This window comes from Sapajus apella, unplaced genomic scaffold (genome assembly GCF_009761245.1).
Source record: "Sapajus apella isolate SASKATOON/1434 unplaced genomic scaffold, GSC_monkey_1.0 scaffold2, whole genome shotgun sequence".
In the NCBI taxonomy this organism is placed as follows: domain Eukaryota; kingdom Metazoa; phylum Chordata; class Mammalia; order Primates; family Cebidae; genus Sapajus; species Sapajus apella.
This window is the reverse complement of record NW_022436942.1, coordinates 48,985,435-49,007,872: the sequence shown is the minus strand read 5'-3', so window position 1 is coordinate 49,007,872 and position 22,438 is coordinate 48,985,435. Positions and strand designations below refer to the sequence as shown.

At 36.1% G+C, this 22,438-nt stretch overlaps 1 long non-coding RNA gene across 1 annotated transcript; it reads left to right on the top strand.

The window, feature by feature from the left end:
* The first annotated feature begins 651 nt into the window (after window positions 1–651).
* On the top strand, window positions 652–20,946 carry LOC116564370. Its single transcript, XR_004274866.1, has 4 exons — window positions 652–794; window positions 8,092–8,095; window positions 20,822–20,827; window positions 20,935–20,946. It is a non-coding gene; the product is annotated as an uncharacterized LOC116564370 (long non-coding RNA).
* The last annotated feature ends 1,492 nt before the right edge of the window (window positions 20,947–22,438 follow it).

Below are 22,438 nucleotides of genomic sequence, written 5' to 3'. Positions count from 1 at the left end.
TTCAAGTGGTCTGCCCACCTTGGCCTCCCAAAGCACTGGGATTATAAGCATGAGCCACAGCACCCAGCCTCAGAGTGCTTTCAGAAAAGGATAATTTTGAATGAATGATATCAGCTCCTCTTGGTACCTCTGGTAGAAATTGGCTGTGAGTCTGTCTGGTCCTGGACTTTTTTTGGTTGGTAGGCTGTTAATTGTTGCCTCAATTTCAGCACTTGTTTCTGGCCAATTCAGGGATTCAGCATCTTCTTGGTTCAGTTTTGGGAGGGTGTATGTATCCAGAAATTTACCCATTTCTTCTAGATCTTCTAGTTTATGTGCATAGAGTTGTTTGTAGTATTCTCTGATGGTACTTTGTATTTCTGCGGGATTGGTGGTTATATCCCCTTTATCATTTTTTATTGGGTCTATTTGACTTTTCTCTCTTTTCTTCTTTGTTAGTCTGGCTAGTGGTCTATTTTGTTGATCTTTTCAAAAAACCAGCTCTTGGATTCATTGATATTTTGAAAGGTTTTTCATGTGTCTCTCTCCTTCAGTTCTGCTCTGAGCTTAGTCATTTCTGCTCTTCTGCTAGCTTTTGAACTTGATTGCTCTTGCTTCTCTACTTCTTTTAATTGTGATGTTATGGTGTCAATTTTAGATCTTTCCTGCTTTCTCTTGTGGGCATTTAGTGCTATAAATTTCCCTCTCAACACTGCTTTAAATGTGTTCCAGAGATTCTTGCACATTGTGTCTTTTTTCTCATTAGTTTCAAAGAACATCTTTATTTCTGCTTCAATTTCATTATTAACCCAGTAGTCAGCCCAGAGCAGATTGTTCAGTTTCCATGTAGTTGTGCAGTTTTGAGTGAGTTTCTAAATCCTGAATTTTAATTTGATCGTACTATAGTCTGAGAGAGTGTTTGCTAGGATTTCCATTCTTTTGCTTTTGCTGAGAAGAGTTTTACTTCCAATTATGTCAGTTTTAGACTAAGTGTGATGTGGTGCTGAAAAGAAATCTGTTGAATTGGGGTAGAGACTTCTGTAGATGTATGTTAGATCTACTTGGTCCTGAGTTCAAGTCCTGCATATCCTTGTTAATTTTCTGTTTTGTTGATCTGTCTAACATTGACAGTGGGGTATTAAAATCTCCCACTATTATTGTGGTAGTCTTAGTATCTTTGTAGTCCTCTAAGAAATTGCTTTATGAACCTGGGTGCTCCTGTATTGGATGCATATATATTTAGGATAGTTAGCTCTTGCTGCATTCATCCCTTTATCATTATATAATGCCCTTGTCTCTTTTGATCTTTGTTGGTTTAAATTCTGTTTTATTAGAGACTAAGATTGCAAAGCCTGCTTTTTTTTCTTTCCATTTTCTTGGTAAATATCCCTCCAACCCTTTATTTTAAGCCTATGTTTGTCTTTGCATATGAGATGGTCTCCTGAATACAGTATACCGATGGTTCTTAATTCTTATCCAATTTGCCAGTCTGTGTCTTTTAATTGGGGCATTTAGCTCATATATATTTAAGATTAATATTGTTGTGTGTGAATTTGATCGTGTCATTATGATGTTATTTTGTTATATTGCACACTAGGTGATGCATTTGGTTTTAGACACACTGATTTTCAGGTGTCTCTGTGGACTTTCTGGGGCCTCCCACTAATAAGTGGAAATGTCTGAAGATCCAGAGAGGGAGAGGGAGAGAGAGAGAGGGGAGGGTGGAGAGCAGGTTTGGTGATATAGATTTTGGAATCATCAATATAAAAATATGAAGTTACAAATTATGGGATTAGATGAGATAGTCCAGGGAATGGATGGATAGAGTAAATTATCCAGGACAGATTCCTAGGAACATGGAGATTTAAGGGTGTGGCAAAGGAGGACAAATGAAAAGAGAAGCTTATTAGGAGCTGGTGGACAAAGGAAGATGCTTGAATATGTTTACATAATTGCAGAAAGAAGACAGTGGAGGTAGCAGTGGTAAAAATTGAGAAAGAAGGAATACTACAGAACGAATGCTTTGGGAATGCTGGAGGGAATGCAATCCAAAGCATGAGCACACGGATTAGGTTTAAATAGGAAATGGCTCATTCATTTTAGTAAGAAACACCCCCTCAAGAGTATAATTAGAATGTTCATAACATACAAACAAATAAATGCTTGAAGTGATGGATACACCTAATGTGACAATTACACATTCTATGCTTGTATCAAAATATCTGACATACCCCTAAAATATACATACCTACTATGCACCCATAGAAGTGATTGCATATTTAGAAAACCCCATTGTCTCAGCCCAAAATTTCCTTAAGCTGATAAGCAACTTCAGCAATGTCTCAGGATACAAAAATCAATGTGCAAAAATCACAAGCATTCTATACACCAATAATAGACAAACAAAGAGCCAACTCATGAGTGAACTCCCATTCACAATTGCTACAAAGGGAATAAAACACCTAGGAATACAACTTACAAAGCATGTCTTGGCACATGGAAGCCTATGCAGCCATAAAAAAGGATGAGTTCATGTCCTTTGCAGGGACATGGATGAAGCTGGAAACCATCATTCTCAGCAAACTAAGGAACAGAAAAGCAAACATCACATGTTCTCACTCATAAGTGGGAGTTGAAAAGTGAGAACGCATGGACACAGGAAGGGGAACACCACACACTGGGGTCTGTCAGGGGTGGGATATAGAGGAGGGGTAACATTAGGGGTAATACCTCATGTAGATGATGTGTTGAAAGGTGCAGCATATCACCATGGCATGTGTATACCTATGTAACAAACCTACACGTTCTGTACATGTACTCCAGAACTTAGAGTCTAAAACAAACAAAAAAAAACTTACTCATGTAACCAAACCAAACACCACCTGTACCCTAAGAGCCTATAGAAAAAAAAGTTTTTAAAAGAAAAGAAAAATTTTGTTGTTCCTCCCGTAACTTGTATGGTTCACATGGTCCTATTTGCATGGCACTTCTGAGTTTCCCTGCATACCAAGTATTTATTGATTGCTCACTTACTGTGTGTCAGCATACTCTATCATGACCAGGTTAGAGTGATGCCAAGATAAAGTCCCCACTCTCATTCTTCTACCTGCTTGTGGAGTCTGGCTCCTTGTAATTTGCCTTGCATCTACCTTGTAGTGACTCAGCTGAACAGTCAATAACTCTGTATTTTTATTTCAAAGTCTCACTAGGAGAATATAATTTATTAACTCTGGGTTACACACACACACACACACACTCACACACACAAGTTAGTGTATAAATTAGTGACTCCTGGATTAGGTGCAATGCCATATCAAATAAGTCATAGACAGCAGAGTCAGCATGGACACTGAAGGACTTTTCTCATAGTAGAGGCTGTAGGTAAAACAGGTCTCATGGAAAAGGTTAAATGTGAGTAGGTGGTATAAACATAAATAGTACAACTACATTATAATATATTCTACTTTGAAAACGTCCCCAAAGACTAAGGGCATGACCTAAGTGTTGGGGCTCAGAAACAGATGCCTAAAAATAAATATGTATGCCATTTCTCCTGTCAATGTGCCTTTGTCGGTCACTTGACTTTCAGTGAACCTTCAGAGGGCAAGGGTAAAACTTTCCCTTGGCCCCTAAAGTTTTGGCACTCTCAGCAGGATACCAAAGGTTCTCTGCTCTCCTGGAAGCAAAGTCAAGGGAGCTCAGGACTTGACAAACCAATAGAAGAGTAAGAAATTTAATAATTTAATAATTTTTACCATCTGGGATCCCAGCTTCTCTCTCTCTCTCTCTCTCTCTCTCTCTCTCTCTCTCTTTCTCTCTCTGATTAGGTTGAACAGATGGTAAAAAAAAATCACTATTTGTCTTATTTCCATCTCTAAAATCTTGATTAAGGGAGAAAAGAATTTGTGTGACAAGTCTTGGGTGTAGCTAGTATACATTTCTGGTATGAATATGATATTGCCTTATCCATTTCCTCCCAGAAATAATATTTCTCCCTTTGCCTTTGTCTTTCTGTGTTGTTCTGTCATAGAGGGTTATTATAGAGTATAACACAGGCCTAAAACGCCAATATGCCCATTGTTTGAGCCGGTCCTTCATAATGGTCAGTTTTGTGGTTCTGACCACACCAGCATCTGTTTAGGCAAACTTTGCTGTGCATGGGTCGCCAAAATAAAGACCAAACAAGGTTTCTCCCTCATCTTATTTTATGTCTTTGAAAGCCTGACTTGTGACCAAGTAGGAACATTCTCTCTTGGTCTCTATTATCTGGGGGGTGTGATTTTGGGGTTATGGTCCAGTGGCCAGTCTGAAAAAAAATGGGAACCCTGAGACACATAAGATTTTCAACAGAACACTCTTTGTTCTGAACGCATTAGGCTCTCAGGGGAGTTTATCTTAATAAGAAATCTCATCCATAAGGCACTCGATCATTCCAAACCCGTTGCCTAGTTAGCCCTGGGGAAGATCAAACCTGTGACTGGCAGCCTTCCACAAATTTGTGGGATATTGGGGGAACTAGATGCACAAACACTATCCTTAATTGTCTTTGGCAACAAGTTCTTTGCTGCCTTAACTTATTCCTTGGAGCGAATTGTTTTAGGGCAAAATTATTGGGACTGCATCTCCTATGCTGTCTCCAGGAAACATGTCTTGTGTAGATGGAAAAAACTTATTCTAAGCCTATAAAATTACCTCCTAGGCTTTCCATGAAGAGACTCACTGGATTGCATTGCTATTGGAATAAGTACACCACTGGAACTTTTAATCAGCGGCAACCAAAAGATAGATCCTTTAAATTAGAAAGACCCCTAAATTTAAAAAAGAAAAAAAGATTTTAAAAGAGCTCTCATTCTAAATAATTACCATATTAGTATTTCCAAGATCAAATTATTTTTTTAAAGACACATAATAATGTTATGGCTACCCTTAGAAATTCTCTTGACAAAATTAAAGAGCAGAAATCTGACCAGGACAAACTTAAAATTATTTGTACACTTAAACTGCCTGCTTGGAATTTCCTGCAGAATTTACAAATAAAGTCACTTCAGCTGTAGTCTAGAGACTAAGATTCACATGGCCCAAGCTCTATTCCAGGTCAGGGAATCAGTGTTTGCCAATATAAGTTCTTTCAGAAACAATGATTAAAACATGGTTTAATATTTGTGTGACTCTGGATTTTCAGAATACCTATTTGTTATTGATCCTTTTCCCTTCCATGGACAGCTTTTGATTTCCTGTCTTCTTTCATCTGTAGGCATATGGGGTTTTCAGGCCTTTGTAGATGGTGAGCTGAGAAGCTGAGACCCTAGAGAATATGACTGGACAGAAATGTGAGTTGTACCCCATTTGCAGCTAGTGAAACTTTCCCTTTTTTGAGTTGTTTTTGGGGTAGTTTCTGGATCTTGTCAAAGCTGCTTTGTACCTTTGGAGATGCTTCATGTGTCCTTGGTTAAGTCATAACCATAGTTAAGGCTTATGGTTATAGTGAGTCACTTGGAAAGATACCTTTGGTTTAGAAGACATAAAAAAGTTCACAAGCCAAGAATATTGGCTGTTTGTCCTGGCTGAAATATGAAAAGAGGTTTTTACAGATTTTTTTAAAGAGCTCTATTGTAAAAGCCAGCTTAACTAAAAGCTGATATTCAGGCTATAACTTTATTTTTTATTTTTTATTTTTTTAGAATTTTCTGCTTTTTCTCTTTTGGATTCTGCTTCTGGGAAGCTTTTTAAGCTGTCTGAAAATGCTTTTTAATATTTGTGGTCCCTATGTTTGCTTCCTTTCCTGTTGGCATAATTTTTGGGGAGAAAAATGTAAAACCTCATTGGCCTTTTAGAAAGCTTAAAATCTCCCCAAATTGGATCCTGTAAGAATTATCTTCCCATTTACTTCTACCAGGCCTTCCTCTTTGCCATCTTTGATAGTACATGAAGGAATCTAGAGAGGACTTCTAAGGTTCTGAGACCCCTTGAGGAACACAGAAAAATGTCCTCAGGGAATCTCAAGGGTAGCAGGAATGTTATTCTCAGATCTAAAGCTCTGCTGTGTTTTTATATTGAGTGACTTGATCTCTTTGCCTTTGGGGGGCACCAGGTTTCACTCTGTACTAGAAAGAACATGACCTGTGGGTGTGCCATGGCTGGCAAGTCACTGGCAAGGGCTGCAGTTCTGGAGTTGACTGACAACAGTTGTAGTGAATGATTATTACTACTGGTAGCTACTCGTTCCTTTGCACAGTTAGGTATGAAAGGCATGGTTTGAACACTTGGAGGTTATGAGAAAACTTGCCATTGAGAAATAGGATTCCCATGACTGATATGCCAATCACAGAGTGGGCTGATTGCTATTGGGCCCACGAACCTTGGGAGAATGTCTTTGCAACAAGGTGCACTGTGGAGGTGTTGCATAGCACCATCCTGCAGCATTTCCATTTTTTGGGGGGACCCAGGATTCAATGTAAAAATAGGATCCATAACTTTAGAGGGATCTAGATGCCCTGCCCTCTCAATGCACCTGTTTTTTTATGTACATAAATATTAAGGCCTAGAAACTACATTTTTTTGCACTATTTGTCAGTGGGCTTTTCCCTGAGTTCCATCATCCAATTGAAAACAGAGGCTAACTTGAAAGCTACATATCTAAATGAAATTAGTCTCCTGGTAAAATTACGTAGTGAATCCTATTACTTTATGTCTCATCAATGTCCATTTTCAATCTTTTTCTAACATACTCAAACACCTTCTTAAAGAAACTTAAATTCTCTTTGAGCTTTAAAATGTAAATTGGCTACCCTGTTTTCTATAAAACTCTGTAAGGGCTTTGGCCATATTGGGAAAAATTTATTTAATTTAATTTGTTTCACTGGTCTTCTCAGCTGCTTATCCTTCAGACTCTAGAAGGACTAACTTATAGACTGTTCTTGACAATGGCCTTTGTTTTTCTTCTGTTTCTATAGAGACACCTCTTATTAAAACCATTTATGCCTAGTGTTCCATTATTGGAACACTAAGCATGTGTGAGTTATCTATATCCTACAGCTCAAGGTCATCTCCAAGGTCTGATTTTACAATTGAAAATATTGCAACTCAGGCATAAATGGGATAAAAATATGTTTGCTTACATAATATATAAAAGCCTAGCTTTGAGACCTTACCCGCTAGGTCTTCTAAAATGTGATACAACTGTTTACTTAGGCATATTCCCCGAAATGAGATACTGATTTGATTGGATCCTTTGTGATTCAGCTACTGTCTTGATTTTTCTCTCCATGCAACTTATTTAGCTTTTATGACCTAAAACTTCTAGGAAAGTTTCAGACAGGGGAATGTTGGGTCTCCAAAACCAATACTCTAAAGCACGGCACTTTGACATGCTAAATTTAAGGAGAACACTCAAGCTCTCGCTAACCTTTCCCCAATCCTATCTCTTAATTCTCTATTTTTCCCAAAGCATAGGATGAAGTTGTTCTCTAAAATTTCCATACTTGCCTAAATTCTGAAACATTCAAAGCATAAAATAGTTATTTCTGCTCCCTTTCCTACGTTCTCATTAACTGGACTCATATTGTAGGAAGAAAAATGAGTCTATCACCACACTTGGACAGACTTTGTCACAAGTCATTGTCTGCTCTGCAAGCCCATTGGACTTTATCCCAGACCATTTGTATCATAAGCCCTTTAAATTTCCCTAAAAATCATTTACTACTCCCCTACAATTATCCATACTTCCTCATTTTCATTTCTTCAGAGAAGGATACGTATGCATCTGTACGTTATTGTGTGACAGGATAATCATTCTGCACTCCCCCCCCGCCATGCATATTAATATATTTGTATGTCTTTCCTTGTATTCATTCGCCTTTAGTCAGTTGCTTTTTCAGCAAACTTTCAGAGAGAGAAAGGAAAGTATTACCTTGGCCCCTGCATAAGTATGCCCTTTTCCCTAACAATTGATCAGGGATTCATAAGTCATTAATTCATTAATATCTTTGAATACATATATTTGGCTTTAATCTAGAGAAAATACTACTCCAGAAAACAAAGGCATCATTGTCATCATTTCAGAACAGTGTGATCTGGCCTTGGGAACAGAGAAAATTAGAATAGTGAGTTCAGATATGTTTCCATGAATCACAGCTGCAGAGTGCTATATTCAAGAAAAATGATTGCAAGCAGATTTTGCATTGGATTTTAAATCATAGAGATATCAAGAATCAATATATCAAGACCCGCTTATGTCTATTTGATACAAGCAACCAAAAGAGCAAATACTGCTAGACAAATTTCAAAAGATAAGGTTTCATATGAAGGTGGAAATGATTCACTTTCCTAGCTGACTTACAACAGAAAACCTCCTCCCCAATTTTTCCCCTATCCCACCATTAACATACAAAATCCATTACCAGTTTTAAAATCCACATCACAAAGAATGTACATGAATAAAAATACAGATAATATAGCATCATATTTTAAGCAGTTGCTTGATTTTTTACATGCTTGTATTAGAGTATTAGATCCTTTTGATTGATTGATTTTCTTCTTTTTTTTTTTTTTTTTTTTTTTGGCAGGAAGAAAGCATCTTGCTCTGTCGCCCAGGCTGGAGGGCAGTGGCATGATCTTGGCTCACTGCAGCCTCTCCCTTTCTCATTCAAGTGGTTCTCCTGCCTCAGCTTCCCAAGTAGCTGGGATCACAGGTGTACATCACCACACCAGGCTAATTTTTATATTTTTAGTAAAAATGGGGTTTTGCCATGTTAGCCAGGCTGGCTTCAAACTCCTGACCTCAAATGATTCATCTGCTTTGGCCTCCCAAAGTGCTGAGGTTATAGGTGTGAACCACCATGCCTGGCCAGATCTTTTTAAAAAATATTTTTATGTTCATTTTAGAATAGTCTTTATCATTTTATTTTATACCAGGTTAAATCAAGAGAAAAAGGAATCAGTTTAAAGATAGAAGAAAGAAATGCTAAAGTATGCATCAATTCAATTCAATAAATGTTTTAAAGCACAAACTTTTTATGAGGGTGAAACTTAAAACTCAGGGCCTACAAAAACAAATAAGATTTTTTTTTCCTAAGATTCTTTTACAAATGTCTTCATTCATCAGCCTGTGTAATGGCTTCCCCACCATAAAGATCTAGTCAATTCAATTTTCTTAAGTAAATATTAAGCTAATCCCTTCAGGAAATAGCACTAGTCAGTTTTAGTTATTTTCTCTGCCAATTATTTAAATTTTCCACAGCAAAAGCCAACAGGAAAAACTAGATCATTCTATTCTCATATGATTTACCAACAAGTGAGCTTTGCATTAAGAATACAAACAAGCATTAAGATATTTGCAGTTCACTCTGGCTCTTTCAAGGCATAGCAAACAACAATATCTACAACTATCAACTAATCATCATCATTATAATTTTAACACCAATTATAATTTTATAATAGAACACTATGAGATTGGAAACCAAGGACAAGAATCCAGTTCAGAGACAATAGTAGGGGCAAGGGTGGTATAGTGCAGACAGCAGTTAAAAAAGGAAAAGGAAAGAAAAAGAAGACTGTAGCAAGAACAATGAAAAACCCAAATGAGAAAATGTTTAGCAAAGTATCTCAATTCAGTAAAGGGAATCAGGACCAATACCCAACAGACCTGGGGCAAGGTAGTCGCCTGGTAATCAAAATTGGAATATTGCAGCAGAATTAAAAGAGTAGCACATGTGATTCCATGCTGAGCTGTAAGATGTTGATGTAAACAATGCTTAAGCACTATTTGCTTGAGGCTAGCATTGTTTTTAGGGACCTAGAAATAAATTTAAATATTCCCAACTGTGAGGAGAATAGAGGTAAAGAACCTGGGGAAATTAGTACACCCTGACATTTGTCAATTTAAAGATACACCTCTTCAGGATTGTGTTTATGGATACTACTCAGAATATTTGTTTTTTTAATGTCCATGTGACCTAAATTTCTTTAAAATAAAATGAAAAAAAAAGCAAACCACTTCACAAAAATGAATTGGACAGTCCATTAAAGAGAATTCACCCACTCAGAGATTTCAAATTCAGCAAAACATATTTTTATCATGCATTCTTAATAGGCCATTTTACCTTCAAAATCACAAAACTTGGTTCTTTGAGGGTGGAAAAACCCTTACTCTTTTTCATGTATAAAATGCAGGTATGTATAGAGTAATAAACAGATATACAGCATAAGCATGATATCAAAATTTTATTGCATGAGGATAATTAAGAAAAATAATGTCTTAAAAAATATATTCATGGTGACAGTGAGAAGAGAAGGTGGAGAGCTACTGACATGAATTAATTCCAGGGTTTGTATATATGAATAAATTAAATAAAGCCACAAAACATTAGCATATAACACTATAGACACAATTGGTAATGTAGAAAAGAAATTGAGCTAATAGATGATTTTAATTTTTTTCTTGAAGTGTGCATTTAGAACTATAATTACCTGACAAAATTCTGCTTTGATAAAGAATGATTTGCATTTTTGTGCCATAGCATTAGACTAAATAAACACTCTTCCTTTATTCAGGAAAAAGCCTTAGTATATACATACACTTCCCAAAATGACTTAACATTTGCTCTGTTAAGAAAGTAAACACTCTATTATATCTTATCTCTTTTACTGAAAGATAATGTAAAGATATCCATCTCTCTTGAAATAATAGCAATGTCTATGTCTGAATAACATGGCTTTATTTTATTTGAAAGCATTCTGTGCCCGGCTATTTAATTTTTCTGTCCTGTGCTCCTCAACTTCCTCAACTTTCTAACCTATGCCTGCTATTCCTTTTACATAAGTTACTCTGATTTAAGCTTTCAAAAAGAAGAGTATTCTTAGGAAAGCACATACTAGATTACGGAAGAGCAGTATCTCAGAAAAACTGATTTTCTTTTGTTTCTATTGACCTACCTATACTAACTGACCTTCCACTAAGAATACCAGAAGAAAATCAATTTCTGGCTTGTAAATTTCTCTGAGTGAATGCCTCATGACAGTTTTTGCTAAGCTTCTCTTCATTCATCAGACTTTCTGAGCTTAATATCTACGTCAGCAAAAATATTGATTTCATTGAAAAGTGGTTCACAAAAGATTAAAGATCAACTGTCTTGCTAATTAAAAGAGTAGGAAAGTCAATAAAATGATGACATTTAAATTATCTTTATTTACTTGGAGTGTCTACTCCAAATAAAACCACTGCCCTGTGGAATAAAATGAATTGCTTCGGTGAATTGTCCCTTTATCTTATATGAAGGAAAAAAGAAATGAAGAGAGAAAATGAGAAAGGGAAGCAAGGAACATGTAAGGGAGGGAGAGCTGGAAGAAGAAAAGGGTATATTTTCTAGATTGTAATCTACAATTTGTGAATAGCTCAACAGTGTTCATTAAGAAGTTTCTTTAATTAAAGAACAATTGATTAATTCTATTTTTGGAAACCAAATTTGATTAACACCACTGGAATTAAGAAGGAACATTCAAGTTTATCCCACTTATAATGTATTCTACAACTTGAACAATTTGACTCCTATTACTACAAAACTATTTATCAAACAGCAAGGTGTAGCAGCAGAAACAGGGTGATTCCTTTTCTTTCTATCATAAGGATCACGGTTGACACTCTTATAACAAAAGACAGGTTAACGAGAGAATGGCATAACAAATTTATTAACATGCATAAGCAAGGGAGCCACAAAAGGCTTGAAAACTCAAAGAAGGGACAGATTGGATGGTTGATACTTAAATACCTTCTTCATTAGGGACAGGGAGTAGGGAATGAGCTATGATTGAATGGGTCTGGAGACTAGACAAGGGTTTATAAATAATTCTCTTTGGGAACTGAATGGAACTGAAGAAAAAATAGGTTCTTGATAAACTGGGTAAAGGTGAGGGGTGGAAATGCATTGCAAAGGAAGGTTATCTTGTTATACAAATGCAGTGTCCCAGGTAATCTCTAAGAGGTGCCTTCAGAATAAAATGCCCATCTGGGCATAGTGACATATCTCTCAGTCTTTTCTCCATGAGTTTATCCTTCTGATCATTTGATGACATTCCTAGGAAGGAGAGCTTAAGACAATTGCATCTCTCTTGGGAAGAAGTTTTCCTATCAAAGAGAGACTTCCCCTATTCCCCTCTCTGCCCCTCCTGTTTTGAGAAAGATGGTAAGTAAGAGACCTCGGTTCTAAGTTCTAAGACTCCAACAGAAGGAAATAAGAAGAATATAGTTAAGATAGGTTTCAATTAATTAAAAGCAATGAATTTTTAACCCATTAATTATGTTACTCTAATTGGAGGAAGTCTGGGATTAAATGCTAAGAATTTTTACTTCAGTTTTCCTTCTAACTATCTGAAACAGGCTTTCTTAAATGAAAGTTTGATTCTTTAAGAGTAATCACCACAGACTACTTAGTTATTTTTAGATAAGAGAAAAAGAAGAAAATATGCAATTTGTGGGAAGTAGGGAAATGAGTTATTTTAACACAAGTCTGAGCTCTATTACGGTTCTCCTCTACAGTATATTAATTTCATTGACCACAAAATAACACAGTGACCACATCAAAATTACCCAACCACAAATTCTAGGCCCAAACTAGCCATTTTACAGAATATGCTTGGTTATGGTATTTATTTTAGAAGCATGTTTTGCCAAGTACTTTGACATCTCTAAGTTCACACTATACATAGAATCGATTCTTAAAGGGTTGGACGCAAAAGACAACCTACATTTCATTTTATTCATGACACTCCTGTCCCCTGTTGGGGATAGGGGAAGACATGAAGAAGAAAGAAAAAGAAAGAAGAAAATGACCCATGTTTTTCTTCTGATGTTCTATAAATTACAGGAAAGGTCAGACCAGTCTGAGCCATGAGGGGGAGATGGATTCCTATTTTTAAAAGATACATACATAATTCACTGTATGCATGTTTTTTAAGCTCTGCCTTCTAATGATTGTTAACCTGACTTTTCTTATGATCTTTAACTCTATAACGACTATCTTCAAATACTTAGGCAGCTCTCAGTCTTGCAGTTTTGTGCTTGTGTTTGTTTTCCCTCTTGTCTGACCTGTTTTTCTACTTTCCCTATTGTCAACATATAGAATGCCTACTTTTCTTTCCGAAAAATTACTACTTGTGCTCCACCACTAAAGGCCAACGAGGACCAGCAGCAGATCAAAGGTCCTCCCTGTCTTATAACATCCAGTTATTACTGGAATGGGCAGTAGAAGCGGGCTCCAGGAATAACAGGGGAAATGGATCCATTAATACAAATGGCCAATAAACATGTAAAAATACTCATCTTCATTAATAAGAAAAGAAGTTATGATAAATTGGCAATGTTATTTTAAATTATAAGAATGGAGTAGGTAGAAAGTTACCACAAAAATTTCTGCATAGTAGGAGTTTTTTTATTTATCATTTTCCCTATTTTCCAAGGTACCTGTGCTACTTCAATAACCACAAATGTAAATGTTATTAAATAAACATGATACATGCCTACTTTATAAAGCAAGATGAGTAAATAAAATAAAATATCCTATTAGTCCTACTTACCATCCAAAAATATCCACTGATGTATTTTTAAACTTTCTTCCAGTCGTTTTTTATTCATAATTATAATTTTTAAAACACTTTGGTTTGGCACTATAGGTTCAATATTAATATTTTGATAATCCTATCTCTTTTCCAGAAAAGACCATGCAAGTATTTAGATTGAAATATATAAAATTGCCATTTTAGTAGATTGAAAATGGTCAGATATCAGCAATTTCATACTGTTTAAAGGAACAGTGTAACCTAAATTATAATGATGAAGAGAATGACAGGTAAAATAAAAGCAATAATCTTCTTATCCCAATGTATGTGTATTTAATGTGTGCCTATAAAAACATCAGACAAAAAGTTTAAAACATGAAAACTTATTTAAAACAAATAGGCACTTATATGAGTAGATAAAACATCAAGCTGTATAGTCCATTTATTTTCAGAGAATCATTGCTCTGGAGGGAACCTTGAGAGGTCAGACATACCACAGTGGATGGGGCCTTGTTTTATGACCATCATAGCCTGGTTCCATGCCAAACTTGAAGTTCAAATGCTGGTCAGGAATATGGCAAAAATCCAAACTACAGCGAGGATGTAACTTTCAGCCACTGCAATGACTCAGTGATTGGGTTCAACCACAAACCATTGGTACTCTGCAAACAAACTGAATTCATCTAATAGGCAAAGATAACCAGAAACATTAAAATCGTCATTAGTATCACTTTAGCATAATTCAAGGGGTGCCAAAAAGGCCTAGCCCTCAAAAATAGTTTTCTCACCATCGTCTGAGTTTGCCACTATTGTCAACTCATTCTTTTTTGTCAAGGTTTGCACTGCCTCATCCATGATACTTTTTAAGTGCAGATATCACTGAGAGTAACACATTAAAACACAAGTTTAAGTGCTACTCTTTTCCTTTAAAAGAGGCAAATAAGAACATTAGTCATCAGAAAATGGTAGACACAAAAAGTTCAGAAAGGGGAGATACCACAATGATGATAAATTCACTTTTTTCACAATTTTCCTTAAAGACTTTGGCTTACATTTCATCCAATGACAAATCATCTAATTTTAACTTTCAAAAGTCCAGACAGAATCCAAATAATAATTGGATTCTATCCCAGAAAATTATTTGAACAGCACTCACAATGTATTTTATGGACATTTTGAATTACCAACTAATTGCAGTGATATTGAAACTCCCTTTGCAGATACCTGTAAGGCTACCTGACTACCTCACACCTTTTTCTATTTTAGAGCTGCTCTCACATGTGCAGTTGAATCTTAGCAGTTTGCTTACACTCTAGATCCTGATACCACTCCACAGCCAATTGAACCAAGAGTAGATAATCAACAGGTCTAAACTGAATCAACTAGAATCTTTGTTCTGGGAATATAAAAATGGGACTTAATGGGGCTAGTTTGTCTCTTGCAGATAGAAGGATTAATTTAAATTCAGGAGTGGGTGTCCTGACCGTGATCCACTATGCTTTGGAAAAAGCAGGGAGTCAGCAAAGAGAGAGAGAATGAAGCAGGCAGAGAGACATGGAGGTGAGAGGCTGTGCAGTTTCCATAAAAGACTGAGAGCCTCTTTGGTGGCTTTCCAGCTCCTGTACTTCATCAATGGCATTTGACTGTATTTTGAGATGGTGAGTCCTGAGGCCACCACTGATTCATAACAATATATTTACCTTCGTTTCTTAAATTTCCTTAGGTTATAGTTATACAGTAACAAAAGCTACAATACCACCAAAAATAAACTCCATCCAAACAATACTAGCTAATACTTATGGTGCACCTATAAGTGTAAAATTGTGTTCTATGTCTTTATAAGATTAATCTACCTGAGCTTCACAATGACCTTATGTGATAGACTATAATCACGTCAAAGTTAGCATTTGGAAGAACATGGTAAGAGTTCAAGCAGTTTTCAATAATTACCCAGTGTTTAACTATCCTGGAATATACGCAGAGTTCATAAAGCATTGTATTAGATGCTTGGCATCAGAATCATTGGGACACATTTAAAAACAAGGAAAAACAACTCTTAGGCCAGGTCTGACCAGAGAATCACAACATCTAGAGGAGAGATTATTTTAGTCACTTCCAGGTGATTCTTTTGTTTGCTCAATAATCTAAGCAGAGGGACTTTTGCTTAGCAAAAGTATCTCTGTGTGTGTGTGTGTGTGTGTGTGTGTGTGTGTGTGTGTGTGTGCGCGTGCGTGTGTATATCAGGGAAGAGCAACAGTGCAAAATGGATAAAGAGTTTCACTTGCTTTACTAACCAGATCCATCAGCACCATTTCTACTGCTACTACAAAACCTAATTTTCTGGGATTCAGGCCTGAGAATGAGGTAGTGGGTTCATCAATGATAGGATTTTAGACTCTCCTGGGAGCCAAAATTGTCTATATAGATTTTCAATCCTAATAAGAAATATAAAAATTCAGTTTTGAGAAATCCTAACCTAGAAAAACAAGAGTTTAGAATAATGTTCTAAATTATAAAATTCCCTTCTGCATGACATCATGTACATTTTCTTTCTTGAGTAGAAATATATATTTTTTCATTATTCTTTAAATAAGAGTATTTTCCTACATGCCATCATTGTACAGATGGAACCATTCCATTCCTAAAGAGTGGGAAATCTTTTCTGTCATATTTTATTGGTTCTTCTGGTTATTAAATTTGACATACTATAAATCCCCTGTTTGCCATTAAGCATATTGTGAATGACAAGATAGTATTAAGCATTTTTTGGCACACAGATTGCATTTGGGCAATCAATAGCACAATCATTCTAGGAAAATTGTTGCTGTAATTGAAGGAGGGGATGGTCATCAAGGAGAATTCTATGTTCTCTTTATACTTGGACTTAGCAAAGAAAGCCAAAAATAAAAACTAGGACAGTTCACAGTTGCAAACATTCTGATTAATAATGATGAAGGAAGGCAGGAAATAAATGGTTGGGGTTGAGACAGAATATGTGGCCTTCCTTTTGCATGGTATCTTCCCAGCAGCATAAGGCATGGAAAATATGAGAGGCCATTACCCAAATGTAGATGACACTGCTCAATCTCACAGCCAAGTGCACCAACCATCCATTAATTTTTTTAAAAAATTATATGTTTTAGTATTTTCCTGTTAATGAGTTGATTATATTTTTAGAAATCGTGGGAAATGTGTAGACACTGATATCACTGTTCCTTGGCTTTGCTAAGGATGCCTACTGTGAGCAAAGTTGTTTCCTCCCTTGGCTGAAGGCCACTAGATTGCTGTTCTCCCTGCCTGTTCCCCTCCCCACTCCCTCCTCCATATACAAACACCAGGGTCATAGGAAAAATATGCTTTTAAAGGCCTAAATCTGCTCTCTCTATGCTGATTAATTATATTATATAATTTTAAAGTCATCTGTATTTTTTATCCATGGCTCCTTTTTTGAATACAATGAAAAAATTATTTGTAATTATTAGCTTCATATTTGTGTCCTCCTTTTGTCATAAGCTCCATGAGAATGAGAACCTGGCTTGTTTTTTTTCACCTCACCACCTATAAACCCAGTGCCATGAACAATGCCAGGTACATAGAAAATGTTAAAAACATGTATGTGAGTGTATGTGTATATATAAATATATATATATAAATGATGAATGCTTATCAACCAGTTAACCTTGTATCCACTGTCACTGAATGCCTTTCACTGAAAGAATCTGTGAAAACCTTTTATTGTTAGCTCACTTTATTAAGTAAAAAGATCTAAGGAGTCGAAGGACTACTACTTTCCAATACACAAATACTCATTACTAATATTCTATCATGCTGTTTTTCTAGTTCATTTCATTTTTCAGTAGCCACATAATATTGGGTGAGTTCAATCTTTTCTTCCTCAGAAGCTTTGATTTCTATTAAGCTATATGCAGTTTCTTTAAGCATCCATGTCAGGCACACAAAAAGCACACCCTCGGATGTTCTTCAGTTGAGGGCAGACTAAACTCTGAATCAGAGGACTACACACTTGGTTTAAATCAAATGGCATATCTACACATTTCACAGAAAAAGACAGCAGCCAGAAACAATAAATCTTCCTTTGGTTACTAGCTAAAATTTCTCAGCATTCTATCAAGTGTATATAAAAATGTTGTTGAAGAATGTAACAAAATAATTAAGTCCTTTGACATATTTTTTAACTTGTGGTATAGATTTTATTTGAAAAACACTTAAGAAATCATTTTGCCACTCCCTAACTAACCAAAGAAGTCAAAATCATTATTCTGAATTAACTGAAATAAAATAAGAAAGAAAAAAATAAAAAGCATTTTGAAAAAGGTAACATGAGGAAAATTTACTAAAAATGTAAATTACATACTACACTATAAGAGTGACAGAAAACGGACAAACATTGTAATCCCAATTTTATGAGAAAAACAAATCTCTCAAAATTTTGGCATAAGATTAAAGTCATGGGGCATTTTAATTAAAAACTCTGTAAATATAGACAAGGGCGTATTTCACCTTGAAGATGCAGAGACAAGTAGCAACTTATTACTCTGTTTCTCGGACCTTTCTTTTTTTTTATTGCATTTTAGGTTTGGGGGTACATGTGAAGAACATGCAAGATTGTTGCATCGGTATACACGTGGCAGTTTGATTTGCTGCCTTCCTCCCCGTCACCTATATCTAGCATTTCTCCCTATGCCACCCCCCGCAACTCGCCACCCCCCACTAGCCCTCCCCTATTTCCCCCCAACAGGCCGTTCAAGCTAGAAAGTGATGATTCCAGGACTTTCAGGGCTTGAAATAATTATAAGATAGAGAAAAGATAAAATCGTACCTTTCATCTCTAAAGAAGTTTGTAGGTCTCATTGTCCAAAGATGGAAGTATAAGCACTCTTCTTGGCACTGCCACAGAACGCACAACACTACACATCCACACCCTACACAAAATCCTTGATATAAAAATGGTTTTTTTTTTCTTTTGGTTTGTTTGTTTGAGATGGAATCTCGCTGTGTTGCCCAGGCAGGAATGCAGTGGCACAATTTTAGCTTGCTGCAACCTCTGCTTCCCGGGTTCAAGCGATTCTCATTCCTCAGCCTCCCGAGTAGCTGGGATTACATGCCTGCCACCATGCCTGGCTAATTTTTGTATTTTTTAATAAAGACAGGGTTTCACCATGCTGGCCAGGCTGGTCTCGAACTCCTGACCTCATGTGATCTGCCCGCCTCAACCTCGCAAAGTGCTGGGATTATAGGCTTGAGCCACCATGCCCTGACAAACGATTGTTTTCTAATCAATTCTAATTGTAGGAAGACTTTTAGATCTTTAAGGAAAAAAAAAGTTTCTTCTTTTACTAGTGTTCCAAGAGCATTTGATATACAGAGGGTAATTAGCATGCACATATTAGATAGAGACATAATCAAATTAAATTGCATGAACTCATTTCACTATGACCTCAAAAAATTCATTCATTCAGAATTTCCAGAAATCAGAAGTCAATCATTCTCCATCAATGAATCTCCAAGTTAGCTGCACTGGAGGGATATCTGTCTATACTTCTTCCTTCAGAACACAAAAGTCAAGACAATTGCCAGAGTAAAACATTCATATTCTTTTTTCTTTTTTAGTTAAGAATGTTTCAATTTTGGATAAACTGTCAGTGGACATGAATCCCAAGAAATCCATTAACATCTGGGAGCTGGAATGACTTTCTTTGGAAATTACCTTATATTTCACATTATTTTAATAATGGAGTGTTACTTTGCATGTAATGTGTGCAGAAACCCCATAATGCAGTATTAGTGACCTTTAATCTTGGTTAATGATAATAAACACCTTAAAATGTCTATATTTTTATCTTTTGTTTTTAGGTAAACTCAAAGTCAGTATTTTGAGTTAGGCAGAGCCTGCCAACAGCACCTTTTGTAACTATGTTTTCTTTCTCATGTAGCAGAAAGCTAATTTTGTTGGTGTTGGCAAAGTTCCTACCTAAAGCATTTCTTAGACTCCTTTGCTGTTAAAGGTATCTATATAATGGTATTTCCAGACAATAATATATAAGTGACTTTATTGGGAGGGGTTTCTGGGAAAGCACCTTATATAGGAAATGGACTCATTTAATACCAGATATATCATTTTTGCCCATGGCACATTTTCCTTTTTGTTGCCACAAATACAGATCTATGGGATAAAGCTCTCCAGCAACCATCTCGAGCAGACTGTGGGGAGAAACAAGAAAATCAGCCCTGACATCTTTGAGACACTGGAATGCTTACTTCTGAATTTGTGGCTTTGAGGGAAAAGCACAACACCTATCTTGCTTAAATCACTGTTCCTAGCATTATCTGTTACATTCAGCTGAATAACTTTCATGTTCTGTAACAAGTCCAAGGTCTCATAGCTATAAAATAATGTAACTTCTTCTAATTCTGCATTCAATAAAGAATGCTAAGAGCAGACATCTTCAACATTAATTCAGCTGGCCAGAGTAATATGTAAGGGCTAACTTGCAGCACTAGAAAGATCCCATAGGCCCATCTGTATCCCGAGCTACAAAAATATCTTGTTTACTGCATATTTCATTGTTTGTTTTTATCTATTCATCCAGTATTATTGACAGCCTACTATTAACAAATATTGCATTGTCTAGAGACCAACAGAAGAAAATGTCACTGCTATCAAGAAGTTTATAGTCTAGTCTCGTAGATATTTCCAATAAATAGTTAAGCAAAGAATTTTTATAATTGTGGTAATCTGTTACTATGATAGCAGAAAACGGGGAGGCCTATTTCAGAGCTCAGGGTGAGAGAAAGCTTTAGAAAGAATGTGTCGTATGTGCTGACTTCTGAAAGATAAGGATGGACTAGTCAGGCAACTGGGTATGAGAAAAGGGAAGGTAAGTTTAAGGCATAAGAAACAGCACGTGCAAAGGTCCTGAGGTTTAATAAAGATTGGGGTAAGTGATTCACAATTAGACTGGAAAAGTAGGCCTGAAAGGTAGGTTCTTTTAGGCTGTGTTTGAAATTTTGGACTGTATCACAGAAGCAATGGAGACCATGGAATGCTTGTAAATGGGAAAGAGATTTAACTAAATATATCTTAGGATTAAAGAGAAAAATACCTGGAGTTATTTTTTTAATTATTTGGAATAAGACAAGAGGAAGCAGAAACAATTGTTAACATATTATTATTGCAGTAGGTCTGACTGGTAAATATATTGGTGAATTAGAATCTGGTGATAATGGAGGAGTTAGCAAGAAGTGAACAGATTTGATAAGCATTTAAGAGGCACCTGTCTCCCGACACATAGATGATTGGGTAACAGAGCAGTAAGAACACAGATATGAAGAATACCTTCCTTGTTTTTGATATGAACTGAACTGTCATAAATTACCAAGAAGAATGCAGGAGAAGGAAATATTTTGATAAAAAGAGCATTAATCCAGTTGGTTGAGTTTAAAGTAAGTGTAACACATCCAAGTGAGAATATTGAGTAGGCAGTAGAGTATAAAGGACTAAGCGCAGGAGAATTCAGATGGTATACTTGTGGTGAGTGTTCCCTCCGCATGTAAGTGACAACTTTATATATGTTTATGGCCACACTTCTGCCTCTTTTGTTTCTAGATTAGAAGCTCTTAGTATTACCAATAAATAATTTTATGCTATGAGAATTAGGTAGCTTACTGTCTCTTTACCCATCTTATTTGCCATACTTAATTTTCTCTCTTTGCAATTCCAAATGAGTCAGTCAGAAAGCAAATTTTTTTTTTCAGAAAGCTTCTCCACCATTAAGCACTGTATCTGCTTTCTATAATCTATTAATATTACAATAACAGAAGAACAACACCAATACTTTACCAAGCACATAAATGTCCCAGACACTGTTACATCCTTTGCATATATAATTGCTAATTGTATCAACACTTACATGAAGAAGGGTTTTCAAAAGCATTTTGTCAGTGAAAGAATTGAGATTTAGAGCAGCTGCATTGAGAAGATTATTCCTATGCTAAGGGGCAACTTGTCCCCAATCATGAGGACTGGACACCCAGATTTTTCCTAAGAGTTCCCATTGAGGATATAATAAATAAATGTTTTGTAGGGGGCAGAAACTTTTTTCTTTCCTCTCTTATGTCCTCTACCTGGGGTCCTGCAAATTAGACTGACAAAAGACAGATCCACAGGAGAAAAATGAATACTTCATTAACATGTGTAGCCTGCAAGAGAAATTCAGTTATGAGTAGCCCAAAGGGGTGTTTAAAACCTGGATTTACATAGCATCTTAACAAAGATCATAATTTGTAGAGTACTGAAAAGACAAAAAACAAGTTTTTAGGCTTCCAGATGTTGCAGACTTTGGGAAGGTAACTATATGGAGGAAACAGATGTACGATAAAGACTATCTTAGCAAGATTTGTTTATGCAGAACAATCTGGAAGCTGAAATTCTTCTTTAAGACCATAAAACTTGCTGGAAAGAGGGGATTTATGGCAGTCCTCATTTCTCAGAAACTTCTGCCGTATGGTTATATAATGGAAGCTCTGAGAAGGCTTCTTTCTGCTTGTGTGGATTTTCTTTTTGGCTCTAGCTAAAAATAATTTTTATGCCAATGTGTTATATTTTGGGGTAGCATGTTCTGATCCCCTATGGCTTCATGGAAATGATAGAAACAAGTATCAGCTCTTTCTAAACTGGCCCAAATACTCCATGCAAATCGTTCAGAAGTGTTTCAGAGGACAGTTACATTTAGAAATAACATAAAAGTGATACTCAGAATGCAACCATGGGTCAGATTTTATACCTGTTTCCTTTAGTTACCTTTGTGAGGGCAATGAACGATAGAGGCTAAGTTTCATTACTTTATAAAATAATATGTCAAAGGAGTCCTCAAAATCAATTTGTTCT